The sequence below is a fragment of the Colobus angolensis genome, unplaced genomic scaffold (genome assembly GCF_000951035.1).
Source record: "Colobus angolensis palliatus isolate OR3802 unplaced genomic scaffold, Cang.pa_1.0 Scaffold512, whole genome shotgun sequence".
NCBI lineage: Eukaryota > Metazoa > Chordata > Mammalia > Primates > Cercopithecidae > Colobus > Colobus angolensis.
This window is the reverse complement of record NW_012118622.1, coordinates 175,563-182,091: the sequence shown is the minus strand read 5'-3', so window position 1 is coordinate 182,091 and position 6,529 is coordinate 175,563. Positions and strand designations below refer to the sequence as shown.

Sequence of the window (6,529 nt, the reverse complement as noted above, 5' to 3'; positions counted from 1 at the left end):
TAAAATTTAGGCACAGTTTCTATAATCCCTTACTGCTCAAATATCATTTGGCCAGAGTTTATAAAATTTGTAACTAATTGCTGCTATAGATAACATCACAATTGTAGGATCTGAGATTGGTCTTTTGAGATGTTTCTCATTCTTTGCATTCTGGCAGCCGGCTGACCTCATCCATACCCATGACTAATGGCTCAGCCAGGCACGTGGTCCCCACCTAGAGGTGGATTCAAGCACAAACAGATTATTTCCCTCCGCCCGCATGATTCCATCCGCAAACAATCAGCAGTACCCATTTTTTAGTCCTGTGCCCCTGAAACTATCCTTGAAAATCTCTAACCCCTGATCCACTAGGGAGGCTGATTTGGGTAATAATAAACCTCCGTCCTCCTGTTTCGCAGACTTGCAGTCATTAAAATCTTTCTTTACTGCAAATCACCATCTGGATAAATTGGTTCTGTTTGTGCAGGAGGCCAGAAGAACTTGTCTGGGAATTATAAGAGTGGATGGAGGAGCTGTCTATCCCTGTCCCACAGTCTTGTCCACAGAACAGCCTCACAAAGGGAAAGAGCCCTGGATGGGGATACAGTGGAAGCTTATTCTCTTAGTGACCTGGGGACATTGGCTTGAGATGAAGCCTGACAGGAGTGGCAACTCCAGGTGATTTCTGTGCCTTTCCCTTTTCCTGGGAAGTGGGCCAGGCCACAGTGTTAGCAGGAAGGGAACAGAACAGTCAGCCTAGTTAGAGGGAGTGTCTAGGGAAGGCCTAGGGGTGGAGGAAGAAGCTGTGCAGGACAGGGCTTGCCAGTTAGAATGAAGTGGGAGGAAGATGAGGGACAGAGAGAAGCAGAGACAGGCAGAGGCAGCACGGCAGTGAACAGTGGGGCCTACAGTGACTTCAGAGACCCCAGGGACCAGGTGCCCCCATTTCCACAGTCCAGGACCAGGGAGCCCTCAAAACCCTCCAGTGGCCAAAGAGCTTCAGAGTTACACATGAGGTGGGGTGGCTTTATGGACAAGAGGTAGTGGGGGGATGAAACATGGGTGTCAGCCTCTGAAGGACAAGGGACAGGTGTGGCTAGAACCTCCTAGGATTCTGCATCCAAGATCCAGTCTCTAAAGACGTTATGGATCATTCATTTCTTCATTCAATTCCTTCATTTGTTATATGAGAGCACCTGAGTGTGTGTCTCTCACTGGGCCTGTGCTGGTGCAGGGTGTGGGTGGGGAAAACAAACAAGGTCCTCTCCTTTATCCTGTCATGCCAGTGACATGCGCACTTTGGGAAATGCAGGATTTCGAGTTCACTGATGGGGTTAAGATCTGAGGGAGAGGCCTGGACATTTTTTCCACTGACTCTGACGGTTGAGGGAGGTGATTTGGTTCTGGAGTACAGACTAATCAGCTGACCATTTGCTCTCACTCCTCTGAGGTTTGGATACCTAAGAAGAGAGAATTTGAGCCAAAAAATAAGCCGTTACTTCTGATGGAGGACAGGATGGGCCAGTGACTGCAGACAGATCTCATGTGACCCTGATCTGCCTTTTGTGCTTGTGTGACTCTGGTTCAGTGACTGTGCCTTCCTGTGCCTCAGTTTTCTCTCAGTCAAATAAGCTAAATGGCAAATGGACTGTGACTTTTCATGCTATCTGTGAATAAATTTTAAATTCTTCACAGTCATGTGACCTAATGCTTGGCACAGTGGAGGTGTTCACACAAACAGCATTTATTATTATTCACTTCCATGAGAGAGCACCTTCAGGTCAGATCCCTGTGGACAAGCTGCTGCCAGGCACATTTTCTGTTTTCTTTTTCTGCTTCACGGACATTAGGTTTTCTATGGAGTGTCCTAACCCTCGCAAGGCAGTTGGCCTATGGCCTAGAAAGCTTGTCTTTCTGTCCTCTCCACTCTGAGTCTCTGGTGAAGAAATTTCTGTCCTTGCCTAGATGAGGCTTTGAGGGCTGAGCCCTGGCTGGGGAGCAGCTACAGGAGACACAGTCCTCAGACAGCTGGTAAATCCTTGGTCCCAGTAAGCCCTGCCACAACCCAGCCCTGGCACAGACTCCTCAGCTTTGTCTGGAGTAAGGATTTAGGGACAGGGGTCTGGGATTGAGGCTCCTTGGGCTGAACTTCTCTGAGAGTATCTCATGGGGCCTCTTAGGCAAAGCCCTGCTCAGTTCTCCAGGGTCTTTCTCAAGGTCAAGTTTATGAAGAGGGCATGAAGTACTTGGCTGAGACTGATCTCCTCCTGCTGAGCACCACCCCTGCCCCAATCAGGAGTCCTTCCTGTGCAGCAAGTGTCTGCAGGGTCTGGAGGCAGGAAAGGAATTCTGATCTGCTGTTGTTTGTCTCCTCTGTGTGTGTCCTGCACTAAATGCCAAAACCACAACATGGGACATAACGCAGAGAGGGACACAGGCACAGTCTAGGCCTGACCATCCTGTTTGTGCAAAGTAGAAGTGACCCTTGCCCCCCAACACTCAGGGATCATGTGGAATCACTCACAGTATAAGGTGAAATGTCCAGTTACTCCTTTAGTATCATCAATTCGCTTCATGACTTTTACGGTGTAGGATCCTGTGTCCTGCTTGGTGACATTCTGGATCCCCAGGGATCCATTGGAATATAGTGTTTCTCGTCCACTGTATGCAGGCCCAAATAGAATTCTATCAGGGTATCTTGTATATGCTGTAATGAATTGGTAGAAGTCCATTATTTGCCCTTTGTACCAGGTGTAGGCAGCAGCATTCTGGGGCAAATTGTGGACAAGTAGCAGAACATCCTTCCCCTCAGAAACTTTGATTGGTTGAGCTTCAATCATGACTTGGGCAGTGGTGGGCGGTTTCCAGAAGATTAAAAGTGATGCTAAGAGGTGGAGAGAGCATCAGTCAATATTGAGACCTATGTATTGGGGTGAAAAGATGGGGCCCTGGGTCCTGAGATGATCTCTTCAATCATCAGCCTTGAAGACACACACACACAAACACACACGCATACACACACACCCCTTTTTTGTGTGTGTGTGATTGTGTGTTTGTGTCCTGCTGTCCTACTGGATTAAGGTCAGCGGCACGAACCCCATTCCTTCAACCCTTCTGACCTCAGCATTTTTCTCTTTGGAATCCTCTTCCCCAGAGGTCTGCATGGCTCCCTCCACACTGCCCTCAGGTCCTGCTCACATCAGGGCATCCTTAGACTTCTTTCCTGACACCTCCTTCAGAGACGCTGGGTCTTCCCTTTCTGACCTTTCCCTGCTCTGCTCTCTCCGGAGCTCTTGTCGGCACCTGACCTCACATTCCGGATCTCTTTGCACATCTGTCTTCCTGCCCATGAGAGCACGAGCTCCGTGAGGACAGGGACGTTTGTGATCTGGGTTGCACCCCAGTGCCTGGGACAGGCTTCAGCCTCCTGTAGGTGTGAGAGTTCCAAGGACCCTCCATGCCCAGGGTGTTTTTTTTTTTTTTTTTTCCCCAAGGGTTGGGGTTTTCTGCTGAGGACAGTGTTTCATGCCCTGCTTATATTTTCATTTGAAGTGTCATCTGATAATAGTTATCATTTTCATTTTTCAAAATATGGTGGCCAGTGATGATTAACCAGGAAAAGAGAACACTTGATATTTTTCTACCTCTTACCAATTCCAGTTCAATGTGATTTTCCTGTTTTGACCCCTGTCCCTTTGTGGAAAATTATTCCTTCTCCCTTCTCCAACGTAGCCTTCTTTCCCCTGATTTTTTTTTTTTTTTTTTTTTTTTGAGACAGAGTCTCACACTATCGCCCGGGCTGGTGTGCAGTGGCACAATCTCGGCTCACTGAAACCTCTGCCTCCTCTGCCTCCTGCGTTCATGCAATTCTCCTGCCTCAGCCTCTCAAGTAGCTAGGATTACAGGAGCACACCACCACACCTGGTTACTTTTCTGTATTTTTAGTAGAGACGGGGCTTCACTGTATTGACCAGACCAGTCTTGAACTCCTGACTTCATAATCCACGCACCTCAGCCTCCCAAAGTGCTTTTTTTTTTTTTTAGAACACCATCCTCTCCAGGAAACCCCATGCAATCATTCTGCTTCCTTCTCCTGTCCTCTCCCAGGAAGTTCTCTCCTCACCTGTCAGCAGGAGCTCCTTCCAGGTGATGTGCAGTGTGCAGGGAGGCGCTGTCAGGGGCCCCATGGCCTATGCTGCCTGCGAGTTCTCCTCTGTGGAGATGAGCTTAGGATCCAGAAACTTTCTGAGCACGGCTGTCAGCTGTGCTGTCCTTCCTCCTTCTGTGCTGACCCTCTTCCCGGGGCAGGAGCACTTCTCAGGCTCATAGGCGGGGTCTGTGCCCAGGACACCTCTCTGTCCCCTCCCCTCTCAGTCCTGCCTCCTTGTCCCTCCTTCTCTTTTTCCTTTTGTCTGTGTGTCAGGTTCCTGGGAATTGTGGAGGCCTCTGTCTTTTTCAGCAGTGATTCGGTCACCTAACCTTGGCACACACTATGTGCAGAAACAAAAACACACACACAAAAGAGACACACACAGTCACACACAGTCACACACATGCCCTATAGCTTGGGCAAGCACAGTCCTGGGCCTCAGCCTCCTGCTGTCCCAATGGCTCTGGGTCGGGGTGCATGTTCACACCCTTTTCCCTCTTTCATCCCCGTCTGGCTCTCCCCTTCAGTGCAGGAGGCTGGAGCTGCACCAGGTCCCTGTCACAGGGACACCCCATTGTGCTTTAGGGGAGCTGTGTGTCACTGGTGAGAGGGACCCTTCCTGTCTCTAATTGTGTCTAGCTTGGCTGCAGCTTCCAAGGATGGACATTCAGGACCTGGGTGTCCCAGAGGAAACTGTCCTTTCTTGGGGTGTGTAGGGTGAATCTCTCATGCCTCTTGGGAGGAGAGGCCTGTACTGGTTGCTCAGTGGGGGCTGTGAGTCCCATGGTCAAAGGGATGGTTCTCAGTCACTGTATTGCTCCCTGGGGTCTGGTGGCTGAGCTGGGGCTCAGGGTTTCTCATTTCTTCCTGACCATCTTTGGTGTCCTCTCTTCTCTGATCATCTGATTGTCCTGTGATCACCACACCTTCCTCGTGGTGGTACAGGAGGAAGTGGGGAATTACCCAGGAACCCCGTGGAACATGGCTTGTTGAGATACCGGAAGGGGAGCCTGGGACAGAGCAGGGGTTCAGAGCTGGAGAGATTCATCCCAACTTACTCCGCAGTCATGATGGGCTCAGCCCTCCATGTGCTGAGATACTCAGGGGTCTGTCCTGAGGGTTTTGACCTAGCCAAGGCACTCTCTGTAGAGGAGGAACAGGCAGTCACCAGACGGCCTGTCTGGAGGGACGTTGCTCACACAGTAGTGTGTGGGTTTGGGTGAGTTGTGTTCCGGAACAAAGAGCAATAATACCCCCTTCCCCCGGCAGGGACACAGGAGAGGTCTGTCTTCCCAAGGGACAGCCAGGGGTAGGTGGCCATATCCTATGTGGTGCCTGTGTGTGACCATCGCACGCACTCTTACCCCCACAGGGTGCAGCGGGCAGGCAGGTCACAGGGTACCTGACTGGTTCCCGGGAAGGCTATGAGCCCTCAGGCAGCCGCTGTTCTCTTCAGCGCTAGGCTTGGCCTAAGATGCCCCACGGAACAGGACAGATGGAGCAGGGGCGGGCATTTAGGGAGCAGTGACAGAAAGAGTTGATGAGAATGGAAGGAGGTCACGAGGGGAAAGCACACAGTGTGGCTATGCGTGCACCAGCGCTGCCCTGGGAGATGTCTTTTTAACTGTGCCCAGGTAAGGAGCAGGTGTGTGGGGCAGGAGCTGCCTGCAGAGGGAGTGGTGTTAGGTTGGCCGCCGCCAGGTCAGGGAGGAGCTGACACAGTCCGTGTGGGAAGCATGGAGGACGTTGAGGACTTGGTCCGAGGTGACCCTGGTGAGGGTGGACCCTCCTTGGCTACGGGTTCTTCTGAGGGAGGTCAGCATCCCTTGGGAAGGCTCCAGGCTGGAGGGACTCTGCCGCCCTCTGGTGCACTGGAAGGGAAGTGTGGTTGGCCGAAGTCCCAGGCCAGGCTGCGTGTTTTATTCCAAAAGGATCCGCACGTTTCAAACGAGGTCACACATATGCTATGTTACGACTCCATCACCTTCCAGCCCTGTGAGTCCCAGTCTCTGTGGCTCTACGTTCACCGTTCTCCCTCTTTCACGATCGGACGTCCCGAACGCAGATTTTTGTCACCTTCTGTGAGTCTGTGTTTGTGTGCAGTAGGTGGCACTGTGTATACCCTGAGGACAGTGATGTCTGGGGCTGAGCACTGCACATGGGCTTGGGAGCAGAAGACGGAGCAGCAGGGTGGGAGGATCAATGCCTGGGGAGTAGGGACAAGTCATTTTCATTTTCTCACTCCCAGGGACCAGAACCCAGGATTCTGACTCCAGGGCACAGTACCACACCATGCTGGTGTCCCTGGATGTCATGAGTGCTCATAGTGTCATGTTGCCTTGGCATTCATTTTTTAAGGTGTAAATTTATTTGTCTCACATCAGAGGCAGTCCTTACTCA

The 6,529-nt window shown here is 51.2% G+C and overlaps 1 pseudogene; it reads right to left on the bottom strand.

Moving 5' to 3' along the window:
* The window catches only part of LOC105525022, an 11,227-nt pseudogene extending 7,061 nt beyond the window's left edge, over positions 1 to 4,166 (bottom strand).
* Positions 4,167 to 6,529: the final 2,363 nt, after the last annotated feature.